Source organism: Petaurus breviceps, unplaced genomic scaffold (assembly GCF_028583685.1).
Source record: "Petaurus breviceps papuanus isolate PSGF00001 unplaced genomic scaffold, PetGlider_PUasm1.0 126, whole genome shotgun sequence".
Taxonomy (NCBI): domain Eukaryota; kingdom Metazoa; phylum Chordata; class Mammalia; order Diprotodontia; family Petauridae; genus Petaurus; species Petaurus breviceps.
This window is the reverse complement of record NW_027185655.1, coordinates 72554581-72579590: the sequence shown is the minus strand read 5'-3', so window position 1 is coordinate 72579590 and position 25010 is coordinate 72554581. Positions and strand designations below refer to the sequence as shown.

General features: G+C 35.5%; 1 long non-coding RNA gene across 1 annotated transcript in view; it reads left to right on the top strand.

The window, feature by feature from the left end:
• The window catches only part of LOC138170501 (uncharacterized), a 38718-nt gene that overhangs the window by 6803 nt on the left and 6905 nt on the right, over positions 1-25010 (top strand). Inside the window, exon 2 of the long non-coding RNA XR_011170639.1 lies at positions 6629-6873. This is a non-coding gene — a long non-coding RNA (uncharacterized lncRNA). The remainder of the gene's footprint in view (positions 1-6628; positions 6874-25010) is intronic.

Genomic DNA, 25010 nt, shown 5'->3' with positions numbered 1-25010 from the left:
TGAGTCAAATTATAAAAATAAGAGGCACTTCTCAACTGATAAAAGGTTGAAGGATATGAACAGGTAGTTTTCAGATTAAATAATCAAAGCTATGTATAATCGCATAAAATGCCCTAAATCACTGCGGATTAAAGAAAAGCTATTTTAAACAATTCTGAGGTATTACTCCATAACAATCAGATTGGCTAATATGACATAAAAGTAAAATAACAAATTCTGGATGGAATATGGGAAAATGGGGACACTAATTTGCTGTTGATGGAGTTGTAAGCTGATTCACCTATTATGTAGATCAATTTGGAACTATGCCAAATGACTATATAAAGTCATGCACCCTTTTACCTAGCAATGTCCTTCTGACTTCCTTGTTATCTGTGGACTGAGAAGTCCAGAAACTGCCCTTACAGTCAATGGCAAAGTTGCCTTCCAGGTCTGCTACAGGTTTACTGGGGCAAGGACTGCTCCCAGGAAGGACCTATGTTGGACTATACTTCAAACCCTGGCACCTCAGACCTTTCCAGCTGATTTTTTTGGAGGGTAGAGAAATTGTGGATAAATGGCTTGCCCATGGCTTGTCACATAGATAGTAAGTGTTAAGTGTCAGAGGTCAGATTTTAACTCAGGTCCTCCTGACTCCAGGGCTGGTGCTCTATTCACTATGCCATCTAGCTACCCCTCCAGCTGACCTTCTAAGTTGTCTTGGGCTGAAAAATTGTTTCTCACTATCATTTTATAGGTTCTGCCTCTCTAGAACCTTTTTTTGAAGTATTGTTTAAAAATTTTTGGAGAAGAATTTGAGTGAACTCAGGGTAATCCCTTCCTTTTCTCTACACTTTTGATTCCTCCCTTCCAAGGTGGTTTTAGATATCTCAATTAAAATTGAGTTACACTGCCTTGTTCTCTCACATGGTTTGAAATCCTTTGGACAGTTATATAGTGAAATCTGCAACCTGGGGAATAAATCCTGGAAATAAACCTGATTCATCACCTCTAGAAATTCACAGTGGCCCAGTTACAATCAGGTTAGCAGAGAATAAAACTTCACTCTTAAGGAAATGTCAATCTTTTTTATTCTTAAACATGAGTCTTTTGATATTTAAGTTTAACATTCATTTTTTGGTCTCTTCCTCAGGATTTCTTATTATTGACAAAAGCAGGATCAAAGTTCTGTGTTCTCTTTTGGTGTGTACTTTAACATAATATGGATTAAATGCTAATTATAATTATTGTAAAAGGGGAAAAACATGTTTTGCTAGTACAAGCTATTAACTCTGGCTGAATGGCAATAATTGTTCCCAATAGGCTGAAATACACATTTCATTGTGTAAAGCATTGATACCAAAATTATGCCTCTGAATCCTTAAAGAATCTTTTTCTTTTTTTCTTCTAAAATAAAGGTTTAGACTTATATAAATTACATCCTACATAACATCATATTAACTTCATTAAATTCACAAGCACAGTTCCACCAGTCTAATTATCTGAAAGGAGTGTACACTTACAGACTTGCTGTGGTTTTCTCAAGTGCCTAGGAAGGGTAGTTCCTCAGACCACTGGAAATTCATTGTCTTTATTTTAATCATCCCAAAATGAAAACATATTCCATATTTAGAACCTCAGTACTTAGCAAGAGGCATGATTCTCTTGAGAGGGGAATAAAGAGTAAAGAAAATCATATTTCTTCTCTGGTGGAACTTGAAGAAATAATCCTTTTCTTGAATGATGAGTTTGACAAATAAATTGATCATTATTTCTTATTTCACTTTTTGGGAAGAAATAATACCTCCTGGATTCATAGGAACTTTCACAGGCATACCAAGGAAATCTATGTCTCTATCATATAGGTCAGGTGAAAAATTAGTAAGGGAATATGAACACTGTGAGTTCCTTCATGGAATACACTTGAAATTTAACCAGAATGCTTAGGACCACTGAATCATAAATTGAGTGCTGAAAGGAACTCTAAAGAGCATCTAGACAAATGCCTTCATTTTACAGATGAGGAAAGTGAGAGTCACTGAAGTTAAGTGACTTGATCAAGGTCACACAGTCACCTGAAATCAGAGTCAACATTTGATTCCAGGTCTTCCTGGTCCAATTCCAATGTTTTATCTACTATTATGTGTCAAAATAAATATTCTTACACATTTTCTCTGAGTTTTGGTTATAAATGTCTTCTGCTTGTTATGAAAAATTTAGTTGTTTTTTTTTTTTTACCCCAATTCATTTTAGCCCGGAAAAGAGTGTGGGCAAGAGAAATATCTAAGGGGGAGCTTGTGTTGCAAGCAACAGTGCAACTCAGAAAAGTCTTTATGATATGAGTATTTCATAAGTGTATGCTAAACTGTTCTGCAGAAATTTTAATTATTTTATATGTTTTAAAACCCTTAATTGTATGTGTGCATGTACACATCATAAAAAACATCCCAACCTGTCATTGAGTCTTGTAGATATTGTCTGAAGAGAATGATCTATAAATAAAAGAAAGTTTATTTGGCTAGAATAAACACAAATAGGATTAAAACTGGGAGAAAAATAGCTGCAATACCTATCATGAAAAACAGACCATTGAATGAGATTTTAAGACCTTCTTTCTCCATTTTCCAATTTACATAGAAAAGTTTCAGACATAACCATAGTAGATATCTGTCTTCCTAATTTGAGTATTCCTTTTGGGTGTATACCCAACCTGCTTATAACAACCTCCTTCAAAGTTAGCCTCTGATACATGTCTAAACTGCCTCTCAAGCATGTGTGAATTCAAACAATCTGGGTCCAGAATCATGCTGGCTTTCAGTTAGCCATCCATCACTGAATTCAATACTTTAGCAGCTATCATCTCCATCAACGCATATTACAATCCATGCATGCATTCAAATGCAGTGCAACTGAGTGTCCCATAGCTTTTAAGACTCAATATGTCCAAAATTACTTAGTGTCTTTCTCTTGAAACACAAACCTCTCCTTAATTTCCCTATTTTATCCTTTACCCCATGCTGTTTCCAGTAACTGAGGTTTGCTACTTCACAGACATCACTGATTGTTATCTCTCACCCCTTTGAATATCCAATCAGTTTCAAAGCCTAGTCTATCATATCCTCATAATTGTGTGCATTAATCTCATTTCCTGCACTCCTATAGAGACAACCCTCCAGGCTCTCCCCTGAGCAATAGAGCTCCCAAACTGAAATTATTTCCCCTGTTGAGAAGTTTCTTTGTCTTCCTACTGACACTAAGATAAAATATATATTCTCCTTTTGGCATTTAATACATTTCAAATTCTAGTCCCAGTTTATTTTCATAGACTGATTTCCTATTACTCCTCAAAAGTTGGTCTGCTTTCTAGTCTTCATACTTGAAATTCCATCTCCTCCCTCATTTTTTTGGATAGATTGTTTTCATGTCTAGGATATTCTCCCCATTCTACTCTGACTCTTGTTATCTCTAGCTCCTGACAAAAGTTATCCAAAGTACCATCACTTCCTATCTGAGAGTTTTTCTAAATCACCAATTGTTAATATCTCCCCTAAGTGCCCCCAAATTACTTCTTCTTTAATTTGTATATATTTTCATTTATCTGTGTGCACACTAATTTCTTCCAGTTGAGTGTAAGATGCTTATGGGCATGAACTATTTTGGGATCTTTGTATTTCCCATGCTTAACATATTGTCTGGCACATTGTAGGTGCTCAAATGCCGCTTATGGATTTGAATGGTGTTCCTCTCACTCAGGTGTTCCTAAACTTTTCTCTGGCATGGACTCCTTTTCCTATATGGTGAAGTCTATAGACCCCTTCTCAGAAAATATTTTTAAATGTTTAAAATAAAATGTATATGGTTACAAAGAAATGAGTTATAAAATTTAGTTATCAAAATGTGAAAATATAGTCCATGGACCCAAACTTAAGAAGCCCTTCTCTTAGTTCTATTGGCATTCTGTGTCTAACAACATACTATTCAGTCTGTCCATTTGTAATCTTTCATTTTGAGTAGTTGTGTGGCCCATCTGCATTTCTGACTTTCTATGTCTTTCAAGATAATATTACAATGCTTCTTTTACAAGGGTCATTGTTTTTTTTTTTTTATAAACTACAGATATGACTACAGATATAAAATACAGATGCTGATAATCCCTTCCCTCATATGACTTTATATTCATTTGCCACTATTTATTTCTAATGCATTTATTCATTTAGTTTCATCCATTATTTATTATTGAATCCCACTTACATGTAAGGTAAATGCTTAGCAGGAGGGGACACAAAGCAAAATAAGTTGTGGTCTCTGCTCCCAAATACACAAGGAAAAATAAATAACCTCAACTGGGATGAGCATATATATCAGTCTTTCCATCTGACACATTGTTAAAGAAAGTAGTTGTAAAATTTTGCTAAAGAATAACAGTTTTAATTATATTATATGTTTAAAAACCTCAGCTGAATATAATATGACTTTACTAGCTCATTTCACCTAAAGCATCAACACCATTTATCATTGCTGCTGCCATCTGGCATGTCTGAGCCTCATAATCAGCAGTTTATGTGAAAATGAAAGCATTCAATGAGCCTCTCTTCAGTAATGTTCCGAGGTCAGAAACAATATTGCCAGCAGCAGTGAAGATTCATTTTTATCACACACTTGAGAGACATACATTTGACATATTTTATACCTTTCTAGGTTAGAACCAGTCAAGCTTTCCTTATTTTCACTGACCTGATAGGCAGGTCATTCTGTATAATAACTATCTAAAAAACATTCAGAGCTCATGCCTAGCTATTGGACTTCTAAAATCACAGGCAGCCACTTGTCTGAAGTCTAACAGAAATCATCACACTACTTTTAAAATTCCTTGTTAAATAATATACGAACTAGAGACAAGCAGCATGGGACTACTACACAATGACGTGGTTTTGTATAACACTTTTTTGAACCTATAATTTTACCAGTGTAGGGAATGCTCAGTGAGGAAATTCGTTTCACTGTTCTAGATTGCCAATGCATCTTGAACTTGTCTTAGAATAATATTTTTTACATGGAATTTATAAACTTAAAAAAAAGAATAGTTTTTTTTCAATGTAATTGGTTCTCTTTACAATCAATCTAAATAACTTAAAACATTATTAGGAGAAGGGATTCTTTAATATACATATATAATATATATTATATAATAATTATATAAATAATAATAATAATTTAATCAATTAATCAATCTAATTAACTTAAAACATTATTAGGAGAAGGGATTCTTTGGCTTTACCCGAATGTTAAATAGGTCCATCACATGCATGTGAGCATGCACACACACACACACACACACACTCATGTAAGTTAACAATCCTGTATTAAAATATTGCTTGGGCACTGAGTGACCATGATCTCTTAGCCAGTATATTTCTGGGACAGTACTTACACTCAGGTCTTGTCAATTATGAGTCTAATTCACTGCTTACTACTCAAACTGCCTCTCAACACTTTGTAACATTTTGTAATTTGGAAAATTCCTCCTTCTCAACAACTCTACATTTTACAGCTGAGGAAAGTTATTCTTAGAAAGGTTAAGAATAGCAACAATAATAAAAAAATCTATTTTATTGAACTTTGAGGTCTGGATAGCACTTTATAGATATTACCTTTTTTTATCCTTCTAACAACTCTGAGTTTAGATGACATAGTTGCAGGAAATTGAGGCCAACAGTGGTTAAATTATTTGCTTGAGGTCACAAAGCTGGGAAGTCTGTGAGACCAGAGTTTTGTGACTCTTTTCCATTATTAAAAATCTACTAAGAGGTCGAGGAAATATTGAGCCTAGGAAATACTTATTTCATTTTCATAACTCATATTCTCAATCACATCTCCTCACAGTTAAATAACTTATCTTAAAAAATAAAAAGCTAGGGGTGGCCAGGTAGCACAGCGAGTAAGAGCACCGGCTGAAGTGTTGAGAAGACCTGGAGATCGAATCCCGGGCTCAGACACATTAGCACCCACCCAGAAACACCTGGCTGTGTAATCTTGAGTAAGTTACTTAACCCCAGTTGCTTAGGGGTGGCCAGGTGGCTCAGTGAGTAAGAGCACGGGCTCCAGTGTCGGGATGACCTGGATCAAAGCCAGGCTTGGATACTCAGCACCACACCCAGAAATAACTGGTCGTGTATCCTTGAGCAAGTTACTTAACCCCAATTGCTTTATTTAAATAAATAAATAAATAAAAATTAAAAGCGCCCTTAGTTTTGCTCCATGAAGAGTCTTACATTGTGACCTATGTGAAAAAGCATTATAGTTTGGGTAGAACATGGATTCTTGTGAATAAAGATATAAGGCAATACTTTCTTATATTACAAATTCATTGGGGCAGCTATGAGGCACAGGGAAAAGAGCACTGCCTCTGAAATCAGGAGGACCTGAGTTCAAATCTGGCCTCAGAAACTTAACATTTACTAACTGTGTGACCTGGGGCAAGTCACTTAATGCTATTTGCCCTGCTTCCCCCCCTCCAAAAAGACAAAAAATAAAATTCATGTCAATGTAAATCTCCAAAGTGAAATAATTTATAATTTCAAAAGGAGTATGTAATACAGTATCTCTTATCAGTAACCCCCTTCAAACTTTTTTCTCAATTGCTTTAAAGGTACGGGAGGAATTTCAGCAGAAAATGTCTTCTCAGGATCTTCCCTAAGATCATAGCTGCCCTCTGAACTACATTGAAATACATTATCAGGTGCAGAGGTGCTTATTTTTTCATTCCACCAACTTTCTAGAAGATGATAAAAGTAAATAATTATAATAATCACAGTCCCAATACTAAAATGAGATGAGTGATTCAGCATATGTACCTTACTTCAGGAGGTAACATCACCAGACTCTGCTGGACAGGTAAGATTTAATCAGAATACTAGCACAAATGTGATTATCTGTATCTAGTGTTATTATGGTACTACCAACAGTCATGAGATTTCATCACAGTAAATTTCTGTCAAAAAAATGACTTTCCCCAAAGAAATTCTAATTCAAACTAACTCATTTAAATTCAATTCCGCAGGAAGTGGAGGGAAGATGGTGGAAAGAAGGCAGGAAATTGCTGAAGCTCCCTCTAGTTTCCCTCAGAAACATTAAATCAATCCTCTAAATAGATTTTGGAGCAGCAGAACATGCAAAAAGGTGCTGTGAAACAATTTTCCTTCTTAAGATAAGGAAGAAGGATTTCAGGAAAGGTTTGTCTCACTTATGTAAAAGGGGAGAACAGGCCAGCACAGACAATATCCATACAACTAGCAGGAGGCTTTTAGTCACAGCATAGCTCAGCAACTGACACACCTCCATCCAGGCTCAGCCAGATCAGTGGCACAGAAGACCAAATGTCAGGACTCCAGACCGACCACAGGAGTTCAAGTTGTTATCCCTAGAAAATAGTCAGCAACAGGTATAACTAGGTTAGATCATCCCAGGGCAGTGAATTAACTACCAGGATCAGAGATCCCAGTGCCCTTAGCACAAGAAACTTGGAACAGTGTCCACTGTGTCCCAAGAGGAGAGCTCAAATTTAAAAGCCACAAAATCAACAAAAAATAAGCAAGAAACAAAAGCCAAAACCCTTGACCACACAAAAATTATTGTGGTAACAGGGAAGATCGAAAACATATTCAGAAACAAACAACACATTGGTAATATACCTACCTCTGAAACCTCAAAGGGGAAAATAAGCTGTTCTGAAGTGCAAAAAGCCTTCTTAGAGGAGCTTATGAAGGATATTAAAAATCAAATAAAAGTGGTAGAAGAATAATTAAGTAAATAAATGAGAGGTATGGAAGATGGAGTCTACAGTTTGGAAATAGAGAGACAAAAACTGACTGAAGAAAACAATTCCTTAAAAAAAAAAAAAACCTGACCAAATGGAAAAGAAAGTTCATTGAAGAAACAATTCCTTTAAAAGTAAAATTGACCTAAAGCTCAAAAAAGAGGTATAAAAGGTAACTGAACAAAATACTTCTTAAAAATTTAGATTTGGGTAGTGGAAGCTAATTACTCTATGAGACATCAAGAATCAGTCAAAAAAAATTGATATACGGAAAAATGTTTGAAGAAAATGTACACTATCTCATTGGTAAAACAACTGGCCTAGAAAATGGATCCAGCAGAAATAATTATCTCAAAAGATACAGATAAAGATTTTGACAAACTACAGCCCCCATCCCAATTAAAACTCTAGAGAGCATAGGAATAAACAGAGTTAGCACCAGCCCTGGAGTCAGGAGAACCTGAGTTCAAATCCCACCTCAGACACTTAAATCTAGCCATGTGACCTTGGGCATGTCATTTAACCCCAATTGCTCTACAAAAATGCAAAAAAGAAAGGAATAAATGTAGTCTTCATTAAAGTAATAAGTATCATATATTTAAACCATCACTGCACATTTTATGTAATGGGGATAAGCTTGAATCTTTTTTGATAAGATCAGGGTGAAATAAGGATATCTTCTTTCACCACTGTTATTCATTACTGTATTAAAACTACTAGTTCAACAATGAGAAAAATGAAATTGAAGGAATTAGAATAGGTAAAGAAGAGCAAAGTCATCACTATTTGCATATGATATGATGGTATAATTAGAGAATTCTAGAGAATCAACTTTAAAAGTATTTGAAATAATAAATATCTTTAGCAAAGTTGCAGAATGTAAAATAAATCCACACAAATTATCAACATATATATATAATATACATACATATAATATATATATTAGTAATGAAGCTCAGCAACAAGAGATAGAGAAATTTCATTTAAAATTACTGCAGACAATATAAAATATTTGATAGTGTGCCTGTGAAGATGAATCTGGGAACACAAAATAATTTTCACAAGAATAAAGTCAGACCTACAAAATTGGAAAAATATCAGTTGCTCTTAGGTAGGCAAAAATAATATAATATAAATGAGTATTTTACCTAAATTATTTACTTATTCAGTGGAGGGAAGGAGGGGAAGGAGAGAGGGAGATGAACTTTGTAGGAACTTTATTCTCATTGGTGCTGGTTCAAAGACGGATCAATATTATCAGTTAATTTTAGTATTCTAATGTGAAAATACACAAGAGCTCATCATAATAAAGGGAAAGGAAGAAGGTAGAGGAGCTCTATATGAAATGTATGCTCATCAGTTTGGGTTCAAGGAGGGAATAACATACTCCATTATGTATAGATATCCATTGTGCCCTACAGGCAGTGGGAGGACTAAGGGAGGGGAGTGTAAAAAGGGAGGGAAAAAGGAATAAGGGAAGGTAAAAGAGGAGAAAGTGAGGGATTGATGAGTGTGGCTGTGGTCAAAAGGAAAATTCTTAAGGAGGGAAAGGGAGAAGCAAGAAACAAAAACATAAAAGGGAAGGGGATAACATGGAGGCAAAGACACAGATAGTAATCACAAATGTGAATGGGAACAGGATGATCTCCCCCATAAAATGGAGTTGGAGAACAGAATGGATTAAAAACCACAATCCTACAATATGCTGTCTACAAGAGACACATTTGAAACAAGGGTGTATACACCGGGTAAAGGTAAAAGTCTGAAGTAGAATATATTATGCTTCAGCTAAAGTAAAAAAAAAAAAAAGACCAAAAATAGTAATCCTTTTCTTAGATAAAGCAAAAGAAAAATATATTTCATTAAGAGAGATAAGGAAGGAAACCATATTTTGATAAAAGTTGCCATCAAGAATGAAGCAATATCATTACTTAACATATATGTACCAAGCAGTATAGCATTCAAATTCCTAGACGAAGTCAAGGGAGTTAGAGTAATAGATGGCAAAACTATACTAGTGGAGGAACTCAATCTCCCCCTCTCTGAACTTGATTAATATAACCTCAAAATAAACAAGAAAGAAGTTAAGGACAAAAAAATAATTTTAGAGATACTAGATATGAGAGGTCACTGGAGAGAACTGAATTGGGATAAAAAAAAAAGATTATATCTTCTCAGAAGTACATGGCACATACATAAAATTCGATCATGCACTAGGTCTGTAAAACCTTACAATTCAATGCAGAAAGGGAGAAATATTAAATGCATCATTCTCAGATCATGATGCAATAAAAATCATATGCAACAAAAGGTGATGGAAAGATAGACTGAAACCTTAATAGAAATGAAATAATTTTATTTTAAAGTATGAGTGGGTAAAAGAGGAAATTTAAACAATCAGTAACTTCATTCAAGAAAATGACAATAATGACACAACATAACAAAACTTGTGGGAGGTGGCAAAGGCAGGTCTTTGGGGTAGTTTCATATCGCTGAATACATACATGAATAAATTAGAGAAAACTGAGGTCAATGATTGGGCATGCAATTGAAAAATCTAGAAAAAGAAAAATTTGAAAATCCCCAGTTAACTACTAAATTAGAAATAATGAAAACCAAAGGAGAGATTAATAAAATTGAAATCAAAGAAACTCTTGAATTAATAAATAAAACTCAGAGATGGTTTTATGCAAAAAAATTAAATTGATAGACTTAGTTAATATGATAAAAAAAGAAAACCAAATTATGAGTACCAATGATGAAAAGGGTGAATCTACCTCCAATGAAGAGGAAATGAAAAGAATAATTAGGAAAAATGTTGCCCAATTATATGCACATAAATTTGACAATCTTAGTGAAGCAGATGAATATTTACAAAAATATAAGTTTCCCCGACTAACTGAAGAGGAAGTAAGCTACTTAAGCTCATCTCAGAAAAAGAAATGGAACAGCCATCACCAAACTACCTAGGAAAAATCACGAAGGCCAGATGGTTTTACTAGCGAATTCTATCAAGTATTTAAAGAAAAATTGGTACTAATTCTCTACAAACTATTTGGAAAAATTGGTGAAGAAGGAGACCTTTGAAATTATTTTTATGACACAAATTTCATACTGGTACCTAAAACAGGAAGAGATGAAATGGTGAAAGAAAATTATAGACCAATATCCCTCATGAATATAGATGCAAACATTTCTAAAAAAACATTAGCCAAAAGACTACATCAATTTATCATAACAATAATACAATTTAATCAGGTAGGATTTATTCCAGGAATGCAAGGATGGTTCAATATTAAGAACATCATCAGTATAATTGATCACATCAACAACAAAACTACCAGAAACCATGTGATTTTCTTGACACATGCAGAAAAGGCTTTTGACAAACAAACAAACAAATATATATATATATATATATATATATATATATACATTCCTAATAAATGCAAGAAAGTATAGGAATAAATGGAGTTTTCTTTATAATAATAAATAGTATCTATTTAAAGCCATCCGCAAGTATTATATGTAACTGGTATAAACTCCAAGCATTTCCAATAAGATCACAGCTGAAACAAGGATGTCCACTGTCACTCCTTTAATTCAATCTTGCTATTAGAAATGTTAGCAGTAGCAATTAGAGAAGGACAAGAAATTAAATGAAACAAATTAGGCAAGGAAGAGACTAAATTATCTCTCTTTGAAGATGATATGATAATATGCTTAGAGATTCCTAGAAAATCAATTAAAAAGTCTACTTGGGACATTATATAAACCTGGTAAAGTTGCAGGATATGAAATAAAAACACATCAGTACTTGGCATTCAGAAATCCCATTTAAAGTTACTGTAGCCATTATAAAATATTTGGGAATCTACTTGTCAAGCAGACTCATGATGTATATGAACACAACTACAAAGCTTTTCACACAAATAAAGCCAGATCTAACTAATTGGAAAAACATCAATTTCTTGTGGCTGGGTTGAGCTAATATAATAAAAATAGCAATTTTGTATAAATTAAATAACATATTTAGTGCCTACAAATCAATCAAACAAAAATTGCTTTATAGAGCTAGAAAAACATAGTAACAAAATTCATTTGAAATAACAAAAAGTCCAGAATATCAAATGAAAAGAAATGCTAGGGAAGGTGGACTAACCCTACTAGATTTTAATCTGCATTATAAAGCAGGAGTCATCAAAACTACCTGTTACTGCCTGAGGAATAGAGTAATGCACCAATGAAACAGACCAAGTACACAAGACTCAGCAGTCAATGACCATAGTAATATAATGTTTCATAAACCTAAAGACCCTAGTTCTGGGGATAAGAACTCACTATTTGATAAAAAGTGCTGGGAAAAGTAGAATATAGTGTGGGAGAAACTGGACATAGACCATTATCTAACACCATATACCAAAATCAAGTCAAATTGGGTGTACCATCCAGGTATAAAGGTTGATAGTTTAAGCAATCTGGGAAAGCAAGTAATAGTTGTCCTGTCACATTTATGGAGAAGGGAAGACTTTATGACCATATTAGAAATAGAAAGCATTATAAAGTCCAAAATTGATTCTCTTGATTACATTAAATTCAAAAGTTTCTGTAAAAACAGCCAATATTACCAAGATTCAGAGGGAAGTAGACAATTGTGAAAGAATTTTTACAACCAGTGTCACTGATAAAGTTGTCATTTATATAATATATGAAGAACTGAGTAAAATCTTTTAGAATACAAGTTATTCCCCGATTGCTAAAGTAAAAGAATATGAAGAAGCAATTTTCAGAGGTAGAAATTGAGGATATCTATAAAGCATATGAAAAAAAAATTCTCTAAATCTATTGATTAGAGAAATGCAAATCAAACCAATTCCCAGTTGCCACATCTCACCAGTCAGATTGGCTAAGATAACAAAACAGGGAAATGACAAATGCTGGAGAGGATGTGGAACAATTGGAATACTAATGCATTGTTGGTGGAGTTGTGACCTGATTAAACTCTTCTGTAGAGCAATCTGGACTTATGCATACAGGCCTTTAAATAATTGCATAACAATTTTAGGGTTGTATCCCAAATAGATCATAGAAGTGGGAGAAAGACTCACATGTAGAAAAATGTTAATTTCAACTCTTTTTCTGGTGGCAAAGAAATGGAAATTAAGGGGGTGCCCATCAGTTGGCAAATGGCTAAACAAGTTATTATATGAATGTAATGGAATACTTTTGTACTATAAGAAATGAGAAGCAGACAGATTTCATACGTACCTGGAGAGACTTATACAAACTGATGTAGAGTGAGAATAGCAGAACCAGGAGAAAACTGTACACAAATACAGACACAGTATGTGTGTGACAACCAAATTTGATAGACTGGACTCTTCTCAAAAATGAAGGTTATAAGACAACTACAAAAGACTCTTGATGGAAGGAGATATCTGCATTCCTAGAAAGAAAACGAAAGAACAGAATTTGATTGCAGATTGAAGCAAACTACCTGCTCTCTTTCTTTTTGTTGTTTGCTTTAATTCCTCTTTCCCATTGTTCCTTCTGTTGATTAAAATCCTTCTTTTCAACCTGACTAATGTCTAATGGGAAAGAATTTTCAGATCCTAAACTTAATTGCATGCCACCAATGCGGGGGTGAGAGAAAATTTGAAAGTCAAGGGATTGTGGAACTAAATCTTGTAAACTAAAATAAATCAAAAAACAATTAATAAAGATAAAAAAGAAGAAAAAAATACACTAAATCAAATGGCAAAAGAGGCCCAAAAAGCCAGTGAGGAGAAGAATGCCGAATTTGAGAAATGGAAAAGGAATTTTGAAAACTCACTGAAGAGTATAATTTCTTCAAAATTTAGGTTAGAACAAATGGAAACCAATGATGTTTTAAAATAAAGATACCATAAAACAGATGAGCAAATGAAAAAAAAAAGGCAATGTGAAATATCTCATTGGAAAAACCACTGACCTGGAAAATAGATCGAGGAGATAGCACTTAAAAATTATTGGATTACTTGAAAGTCATGATCAAAAAAGAGCCTAGAAAACATGCTTCAATAAATTCTCAAGGAAAATTTCCCAGATATTCCAGGACCATAGGACACAATAGAAATTGAAAGAATTCTTGAATCACCTCTGCAAAATGTCCCAAAAAGTAAACTGCTAGGAAAATTTTAGCCAAATTCCAGCATTTCCATGTCAAAAGGAACATATTACCAGCAGCCAGGAAGACAAAGTTTCAGTATTGTGGAAGGACAATCAGGATAACACAAGATGTAGCAGCTTCTACATTAAGAGATCAAAGCACTTGGAATATGACATTCTGGAGGTTAAAAAAGCTAGGATGGGGCGGCCAGGTAGCACAGCGAGTAAGAGCACTGGCTCCAGGGTCAGGATTGACCTGGAGATCGAATCTTGGGCTCAGACACTTAGCGCCCACCCAGAAACACCTGGCCGTGTAACCTTGAGCAAGTTACTTAACCCCAATTGCTTAGGGGCGGCCAGGTGGCTCAGCAAGTAAGAGCACTGACTGCAGTGTTGGGATGACCTGGAGATTTAATCCGGGCTCAGACACTCAGCACCCCACCCAGAAATAACTGGCTGTGTAACCTTGAGCAAGTTACTTAACCCTGATTGCTTAAAAAAAAAAAAAGCTAGGATTAAAACCAAGAATTACCTACCCACCGAAACTGAGTATAAAACGTCAAGTAAAAATATGGAAAATCAATGAAATAGAGGATTTTCAAGCATTCTTAATGAAAAATCCAGAGCTGAACAGAAAATTTGATTTTCAAAAATAAAAAGCAAGAGAAGCATGAGAAAGCAACCACAAAAAAAGAAATCATAAAGCAACTTTTTAAAATTTGAACAATTTACATTCTTATATGCAAAAATTATAATTGTAGGTAATGAGACTTTTCTCAGTATGAGGATAGTTGAAGGGAATATGTAAATATATGTATATATATATAAATATTATACATATATGTATATATACATATATCTAAAAAGAAAATTAAGAGGAGAACAAAGAATATATTGGGAGAAGGAGAAAGGGAGAGATAGAAGAGGGTAAATTATCTCATATGAAAAATGCAAAAGTTAAGTATTACAATGGAGGGGAAGATCAGAAAAGTGAAAGGGAGTGGGTGAACCTTACTCTCATTGAATTTGGCTTAAGAAGGGAATATCATATACACTCAATTGGGTATCATTCCCCACAGAAAAGTAGGGGGGAAGGGGATAAGATAGGGTATGATAGAAGGGAGGGCAGACTGTGGGAGAGGTAGTTAGAAGAAAACACATTTGAAAAGGGGCAGGGTCCAAGGAGAAAATAGGATAAATGGAGGGCTTCTACAGGTACTCTTTCACAATATAAATATTACAGTAATGTTTTGTGTAACTATACATTTACAACTTATATTGAATAGCTTCTCTTCCCTGTGGGAGTGGGTGAGGAGAGCAGGAGGGAATGAATCTGAAAATCAATTTTTTTAATGTAGAAAAAAATGTTGTTGTTGTTTTTTTTACATACAAATTGGAAATAAGCTATACAGCTACTGGGGTAGAGAAATCCATCTTGCCCTCCGAGAAAATTAGGAGGGAATGGGGGAAGTTATAAGGTAAATCAGATTGGGGGAAGAGGTATAATATAGGCTTGTTATCTTGGTATGGAAGGTAGGGGAAAGATGGGGAAAAACCATGTAACACAAAATCTTGTTGAAATGAATGTTGAAAATTAAAAATTAATAAACAAATTGAAAAGAAAAGAACAAAAATGAAGCAGAAATCATAAAAAGTCTTTGGTACTGGCTAAGAAATGGAGTGGTTGGTTAATGGAACAAGTTAGCTAGAGAAGACTCAATAGTTAATGATTATAGTAACCTATGTTTTGATAAACCCAAAGACATCTGAGATAAAAATTCATTATTTGCCAAAAATTGCTGGGAAAACTGGAAAGTATAATAGCAGAAATTAGGCATAGACCAATACCTTACAGCAAATACCAAGAAAAGGTCAAAATGGGGGTGGCCAGGTAGCACAGTGAGTAAGAGCACCGGGCCCGGAGTCGGGATGGCCTGGGATCGAATCTGGGCTCAGATACTTAGCACCACACCCAAAAATAACTGGCTGTGTAACCTTGAGCAAGTTATATATATATATATATGTGTGTGTGTGTGAGTGTGTGTATGTATATATATATATATATATATATATATATATACACCCCAATTGCTAAAAAAAAAAGGTCAAAATGATTTACATATCAATTGTCATGACATAAACAAATTAGGAGGGTAAGAAACAATTTGCCTGTTAGATCTGTGGAGAAGAGGAGAATTTATCATGCAAAAGTGATCAAGAATATTATGAAATGCAAAATGGATCATTAAATTTAAAAGGTTTTGCACAAACAAAATCAATGAAACCAAGATAAAAAAGAAAGCTTTGAAACAATTTTGAAAATCAGTGTCTGACAAAGTCCTCGTTTCTAAAATATATAAAGAACTGAGATGAATTTATAAGAATATAAAGCATTGAGGATGGAGCCAAGATGGTGGAATAGAAGTGCAACTTCCCCACGGCTCCAGCTTCCACCTTCCACAATCCATGTAAAAAGGGGACTCAAAAAAGCTTTGGAGCTACAGAACCCACAAAATGACACAGAGACGCTAACCTCTCACTGAGGACAGGCTGGAAGGCCGGCAGGAATCCAGTGCAGCACTCTGGGAGCCGAGCTCAGCACCACGCTGAGGCTTTGGCCCCAGGGCAGGCCTGACCAGCCACCTGACAGAGGGACTCCAGATCAGTAGCAGCTGTGGCTGTTTCCAGATTTATCAACGCATACATGCAAAGGACAAAATGAGAGGTCAGGGCAGTCTGGATTTGGGGACCCAGTAAGTGGTCACCTAGGGGTGAGAAGCCACTGAGACACTAGTATAGCCAGCCAGTGCCACATGGCAGCTTCAGATGATGGCCCAAAGAGTGTAGGGGGACCAAGCAACAGTCTAAGGGGTAATTGCTTTTGCTTTAACCTGCTTGGATCTGCATTGCAGTCTAGGGTGGAGGTGCTAGGGTGTGTGTCCAGCTTGCTAGAGCTTGTGGAGACCTCAGAGAGGGCACCCATCTAATATTTCTGGCAGCTGAGAAAACCCCAGCATTTGGGATGAAAGCTCCCCTGTCTGGTGACAGAGTCCTACTGTGGCCAAAAGCCCAAAAGTCAAGTAATTGAGCAGGCAAAGGAAGCAAAGCAGACAGAAAATTCCAACATTACACTCCTATTTTGGGGACAAAAAGGAGCAAAGCATCGAACATGAGGAAAACAGTGAAGTCAGAACTACTGCACCAAAAGCTTCAAAAGAAAATACAAGCTGGTTACAGGCCATGGAGGACCTTAAGAAGCAGATAAGAGAAGTGGAGGAAAAATCAGGAAGAGAAATGAGAACAATGAAAGAAAATTATGAAATGAGAGTCAACAGCCTGACTGAGGAAAATAATACTTTAAAAAACAGACTGACTGAAATGGCAAAGGAGGCTCAAAAATGCAATGAGAAGAATGTCTTAAAAACACAAATTTGCCAGATGGAAAAAGAATCTCAAAAGCTCAATGAGAAGAATTATTGCTTCAGAATTAGATTGGAGCAAATGGAAGCTAATGACTTTATTTTTTTTTTTAAGCAATCATTGTTAAGTAACTTGCTCAAGGTTACACGGCCAGTTATTTCTGGATGTGGTGCTGAGTGTCTGAGCCCGGGATTCGATCTCCAGGTCATCCCAACACTGGAGCCGGTGCTCTTACTCGCTGAGCCACCTGGCCGCCCCTAAGCAATTGAGGTTAAGTAACTTGCTCAAGGTTACACAGCCAGGTGTTTCTGGGTGGGTGCTAAGTGTCTGAGCCCGGGATTCGATCTCCAGGTCTTCTCAATACTGGAGCCGGTGCTCTTCCTCGCTGTGCTACCTGGCCGCCCCAAGCTAATGATTTTATGAGAAATCAAGATGCTGTTAAAAAGTTACAAACAAATGAAAGAATAGAAGGAAATGTGAAATGTCTCATGGGGAAAAAAAAAAAAACACTGACCTGGAAAATAGATCCAGGAGAGATAATTTAAGAATTATTGGACTACCTGAAAGCCATGACCAAACTAAGAACATAGAAATCATCCTCCAGGAAGTTCTCAAAGAAAACTTCCCTGATGTTTTAGTACCAGAGGTTAAAATAGAGGTTGAAAGAATCCACCTATCACCTCCTGAAAAATTTCCAAAAAGAAAAGTCCTAGGAATATTATAGCCATGTTCTGGAATTCCCAGATTAAGGAGAGAATATTACAAGCAGCCAGGAAGAAACAATTTGAATATTGTGGAAACACAATCAGGATAACACAGGATCTTGCAGCTTCTACACTGAGGGATCAAAGGGTTTGGAATATCATATTCTGGAGGTCAAAGGAGCTGGGATTAAAACCAAGAGTCACCTACACAGGAAAACTAAGTATCATGTTTCAGGGGAAAATATCGTCATTCAGTGGAATAGAGGACTTTCAAGCATTCTTGCTGAAAAAACCAGAGTTGAATAGAAAATTTGACATTCAGATACAAGAAGCAAGAGAAGCATGAGAAGGTAAACAGGGAAAAGAAATCATAAGAAACTTAGCAAAGTTGAACTATTAACATTCCTAGATCAAAAAACAATAATTGTAACTTATGAAACTTTTCTCAGTAGGTGAAGGGATTAGAAATATATATGAGGGTATATGGGCATATGAATACATATGTGAATGTGTGTATATATGTTTACAGGTATACATAGATTGAAGGCACGGGGCCAATTTAACAGGAAGGGATAATACTTAAAATGTAAAATTAAGAGGTGAGAGGCATATAATGAGAGGATTTGGGGAGAGACAGATTGGGGTAAACTATCTCATACAAAATAGGCAAGGGAAAACGGTTACAATGGAGAGGAAGAATAGGAAGGCAAAAGGGAATGGGTCAACCTTATTCCCATTGAATTTGTCTTGAGGAGGTAGTGAAATACACACTAAATCTGGTATCTCACTGTCCAGTAGAATAGGGGGGGGAAGGGGATGAGAGGGGGGAACATGGAAGGGAGGGCAGGCTGGGTGGGAGGGAAGTAGTAAGCACCCACTTTTGAAAAGGAACGGGATCAAATTAGAGAATAGAACAAGTGGGAGGTGGGATAGGAGGGAGGGAAATATAGTCAGTCTTTACAATATATCTACTATGTAATTGTTTTGCATTAGCCACTCATGTGCAACATATACTGAACTGCTTATCTTCCCAGTAAGTGTGGGTGACAAGGAAGGAATGGAATGAATCTGGAATTGAAAGTTTTAAAATCAAATATATATAGTGTGTGTATGCATATATATATATATATATATATTATTAATACCATCTTACATGTAATTGGGTAATAAGATATACAGGCACTAAGGCATAGATATCCACTGGAAAAGTTGAAAGGGGTATTGGAGAAAAAATGGGAGACAGAAGATTGGAGGAGGGAATATACTGTGGGATTGCTATTTTGGGTCTCTGGGTAGGGGAAAAAAAGGGAGAAAATTTGTCACTAAAAATCTGGCAGAAATGAATGATGTAAATCAGAAGTTAATAAAGCATTTAAAAAATGAATATAATAATAGAAACTTCCTTCCAGGCATATTGTGAGGACCAAATGAGAAAATATTTATAAAATACTTAGCACAGTGCCAGGTACTTAATAAATGCTTGTTCTCTTCTTCCTCCTTCTTCTTTGAAATGCTTACATAGCCAATCAAATAGGGGAAATATTTCCTATATAATCTGATCTGCAAAGAACCTCTTTTGTTATAAAATCATTATTTCTATAAAAAAAATATAAACCATTACCCAATTGACAAATAGTCAAAGGATATGAACAGGCTATTTTCAGAGTAAGAAATTAAGGTTAGCTATTGCCATATGAAAAAATGCTCTTAATTTTTATTGATTATAGAATTGCATATTAAAAAATTCTGAGACATTTTCTGAGACCTATCAGATTTGCTAATATAGTAGAAAAGGAAAATTGTAAATGTTGGAGAAAAGGTGGGGGAATTGGAACACTAATGTATTGTTGGTGGAGTTGTGAACCATTCAACCATTCTGGGGAGCAATTTGGAACTATGCCCAATGGGGTATAAAAATTTGCATACCCTTTGAGCCAGCAATACCATTCCTAGTTCTATATCCCTAAGAGATAACAAAAAAAGGGGAAAGGATCCACATATACAAAAATATTCATAGCAACTTTTTGTGTGGCATCGAAAAATTTGAAATTGAAGGGCTGCCCATATATTGAGCAGTGCCTGAAGAAGCTGTAGTATATAAATGTAATGGAATACTATTATGCTATAGGGAAATATGAGAAAACAGACTTCAGAAAAACCTGGAAAGACTTTCATAAACTTATTCTTAATGAAGTGAGCAGAACCAGGAGAACTTTGTAAACAGTTACAGCAAAATTGTGTGATGATCAGTTTTGATAGACTCAGCTCTTCTCAGCAATAAAATGATCTCAGTCCAAAAAGACTCACAATGGAAAATGTTATTCATATCCAGATAAAGAACTATAGAATCTGAATGCAGATATAAGTGTGCTATTTTCAATAGTTTTTTTTTGTTTTTCCTCAGTTTTTCCCTTTTCTTCTGATTCTCTTTAACAACATGATTAATGTGGAAATATGTTTAACCTAATTTACATGTATAACCTGTATCAGATTGCTTGGTAGCTTGGGGAGAGGAGAATGAAAGGAGTGAGGAGAAAATATTCAGAAATAAAAATCTTACAAAAATGAATGTTGAAAATTGTTCTTGGTTTTTTTCTGGGGTGTGGAGCCAATATTGCAGAACAGAAGCACTGACTTTTCTAAGCTCCTCCATGAATGCCATCACTAAACTTTAAAAAGTGAATCTGAACAGATTTTGGAGTGTCAAAATCCACTGGGAGACAGAGCGCGGCAGAATCCTGCCCAGGAGAGTTCCCATGTGGCTGCAGGCATGAGAAGCACACAGCACGTGGTGGGGGCTGCAGCAGCTTGGAGTAGAGAGCATACTACAGCAGAGAGAGAATGTGCCCTAGCAAGTAGACTCACCCATCCCAAGGGCAATTCGCAGTCATCTTGCCAGCATCTCACCTTGGGAAGATAGGATCCATTGGATCCAGGTAAGAGAGGGCTCAGGGACCCAAGCAGAGATAGGAGCTTCTCCTGGAACTAACAGCCACCAGGGTGTAAGTTTTGAAATTACCTGCCTATTTTTCCAGGGGCTAGGATGCAAAAGTAAACTCTGGCTGCTCTGATACCCCCTCCCTGACATAGAAAACCTAGAGATAAGTGTCCCACCCAGAGTGAAATCCTGAGATAGTGGAAATAGCCTCAGACTTGGGAGTCACAGAGGAGTGTAACTAAGGCAGCAAGGAGTCTGAAGAGAAGAGGGGGAGGGGTCCCAACAAGCCCCACCTCACCTGTCCAGCAAAAGCCTGCCTGAGATGTAGCCCAGGGGCATTGAGGCAGAAATCTGAAGTGGCCAGACCATCTCTCCTCCACAGAGTATTCTTTGAGCATCAGCATAACTCATGGGAAACATTGAGAGTCCTGACCTTGGCCTGAGTCTAGACATCCAAAGGCTACAGTACACAAAGCCAACAACAAGGCACCTAGCTCCCAGCCTAAGAAATTAGGAAACAGGAAATTACAATGGGAAGGAAGGAAGCTAAGAAGGAGAAGGGGAAGGTAAGGAAATTGATTCGAGCCTATTAAAACGGTCAAAAACAACAAAATCAGAGGACAACATGGACTCTATTCTCAAACCTGAGACCACTGAAGCAAATATAAACTTGTCTCCAGGCCATAAAACATTCTTGGAGGAGCTCAAGAAAGATTTTAAAGGCCAAATCACAGAGGGAGAAGAGAAATTTAACTCTAAAGTGACCAAATTGGAAAAAAGTCTCACTGAAGAAAACAAATTTTTAAAAAGTAAAATTAGTGAGCTAATTGGAGAAAATACCTCCCTATAAAAGGACTTTCAAAAACTAACCAAAGGGAATAATTTACTAAAAATTAGTATCAGTCAAATTGAAGGTCAAGGCCCTATGATGCACCAAGAGTCAAACAAATAAAACATGAAGACTGAAAAATTTGAAGAAAGTATAAAATATCTCACTGGAAAAACAACTGACCTAGAGAACAGATCCAGGAGAGATAACTTAAGAATTATTGGTCTACCAGAAAGCCATGACGATAAAAAGCAGCCTGGACAACATCCTCCAAGAGATTGTCAAAGAAAACTGTCCTGAAGTCCTGGAATCAGAAGATAAAACAGTTATGTAAAGAATTTACAGAGTCCTCCTGAAAGAGATACCAATTTGAAAACTCCAAGAAAAATAGTAGACAAATTCCACAATTACAAGATTAAGGAGAAAATTCTGCAAGCAGCTAAAAAGAAACAATTCAAATATCATTTAACTACAGTGAGGATCACACATGATGTAGCAGCATCTACATTAACAGATAGGAGGGATTGCATTTTGATATTTCATAGGGCAAAAGAGCTGAGACTGCAACCAAGGATTAACTACCCGGCAAAATCAAGCATAATCTTTCATGCAAGGAGATGGTCATTTAATGAAAAAAGGGACTTCCAGGATTTCCTAAAGAAAAAGCCAGAGCCCAATGGAAAATTTGATCTCCAATTACAAGACTCAAGAAAGACATAAAAAGGTAAACAAGGAAAAAGCACACTAACACATACACACATGAACACTTGCACATTTACGCACACATCCATATAACTTTTGATGCAATAAGACCAAATATTTACTTTCCTGTATGAGAAACAGATAGCTGTGGATATCAAAATGTATATGAATAACATGCCCTTTAACATGGTTTATACATAAATATAGAGGTTGTGGGTATAAATTTACTAATCTGATGATTTAAAAAAAACATTATTAAGGGGGTCAAAAGGATTGTAATGGGATAAAAGGAAAGGATGAGGCAGAAAAATGTAAATTATACCATACAAAGAGGCATAAAAACACACTATAGTAGAGGGAAAGGAAAGAGGAAGAGGAGCATCATTTGAGCATTATTCTCAATGGTTATGGTTCAAAGAGGGATCAACATTATCAATTAAGTTTAAGATTGTAATGTGAAAAAACATGAGAACTCATTGAAAGGAGGGAGGGAGAGGAGCAATGTATGAAATTTACTCTCATTACTTTGGGTTCAAAGGGGGAATAACATACTCTGATAAGTATAAAAAATCTATTGTGTCCTATAGTCTGTAGGAGGGTAAGGGGAGAATAAAAAGGGGGGATCAGAGGGGAGAGAAATAGTAGTAAGGGGAGAGGATAGGTAAAGAAGGGGGTGTCACTGGGAGGGAACACTGAGGGAGGTGGTGGCCAAAAGGAAAACCGTAAGGAGGGGAAGGATGAAGGAAGAAACAAAAACATAAGCATGGGAGTGAATAGGATAAAGGGGAAGAGACAGATAGTCCTCATTAATGTGAATGTGAATGGGATGAAATCTCCCATAAAACAGAGGCTGATAGCAGAATGGATTAAAACCATAACGCTACAATATGCTGTCAACCAGAAACACATTTGCTACAAAGGGATATCCACAGGTTAAAGGTAAAAGGCTGGAGTAGAATATAATATGACTCAACTAAAGTAAAAAAAAAAAGCAGGGGTAACAATCCTTATCTCAGATAAAGCAAGAGCAAAAATAGATGTAATTAAAAGAGATAAGAAAGGAAATTATAACCTACTAAAAGGCACCATCAAGAATGAAGTAATATCATTACTTAACATATATGCATCAAGTGGCATAGTGTCCAATATCCTAGAGGCAAAGTTAAGGTAATCAGACAAACAAATAGCAAAACTTTACTAGTGGGGGAACTTAATCTCCCCCTCTCTGAACTTGATAAGTCTAACCTCACAATAAATAAAAAGAAGTTAATGAGGCAAATAGAATGTTAGATAGGGTAGATATGATAGATCTCTGGAGAAAACTGAACAGGGATAAATAGGAATATACTTTCCTCTCAGCAGTTTATGGCATATATTCAAAAATCAACCATGTTCCAGGTCATAAAACCTCAAAATTCAGTGCAGAAAGGTAGAAATAGTAAATGTATCCTACTCAGATAATGATGCAATAAAATTATATGCAAGAAAGGGTGATGGAAAGATAGACTAAAAACTACTTCAAAATTAAACAATTTAATCCTAAAGAATGAGTGGATCAAATGAGACAACATACCAAAATTTGTGGGATGCATTAAAGTTAGTTCTTAGGGTAAGTTTTATGTCCCTGAGTGCATACAGGAGTAAATTAAAGAAAAGGGAGTTCAATGAATTGGGCATGCAATTGAAAAACCTAGAAAAAGAACAAATTGAACATCCCCAAATAAATACTAAATGTGAAATATTGAAAACCAAAGGAGAGATCAATAAAATTGAAATTAAGAAAACTATAGAATTAATAAATAAAACAAAAATCTGTTTTTTGAATAAAGAATAAAATAGAGTTATTTAGTCAATATGATAAAAAAGTAAGAAGAAAACCAAATTATGAGTATCAAAAAAGAAAAGGGTGAATCTACCTCCATCAAAGAGGAAATCAAAACAAAAAACCGGAAATATTTTTCCTAATTGTATGAACAGAAATTTGACAATCTTACTGAAATGGATAAATATTTACTAAAATATAAGTTTCCCAGATTAACTGAAGAGGAAGTAAATTAATTTAGGCCTATCTCAGTAAAAGAAAACAAACAAGCCATCAGTGAACTCCCTAGGAAAAAAATCCCCAGGGTCAGATGGATTTACTAGTGAATTCTATCAAACATTTAAAAACCAATTGACTGCAATAAACTACAAGTTATCTGGAAAAATTAGTGATATAGGACTCCTATTAATTATTTTTATGACACAAATATGGTACTGATATCTAAATCAGGAAGAGATAAAAGAGAAAGAAAATTATAGAACAATTTCCCTCATGAATATGAATGCAAAAATTGTAAATAAAATATTAGCTAAAAGACTACAACAACTTATCTCAAGAATAATGCATTTCGATCTGGTAGGATTTAATCCAGGAATGCAAGGATGGTTTAATATTAGGAAAACCATCATTGTAATTGATCATATCAACAATAA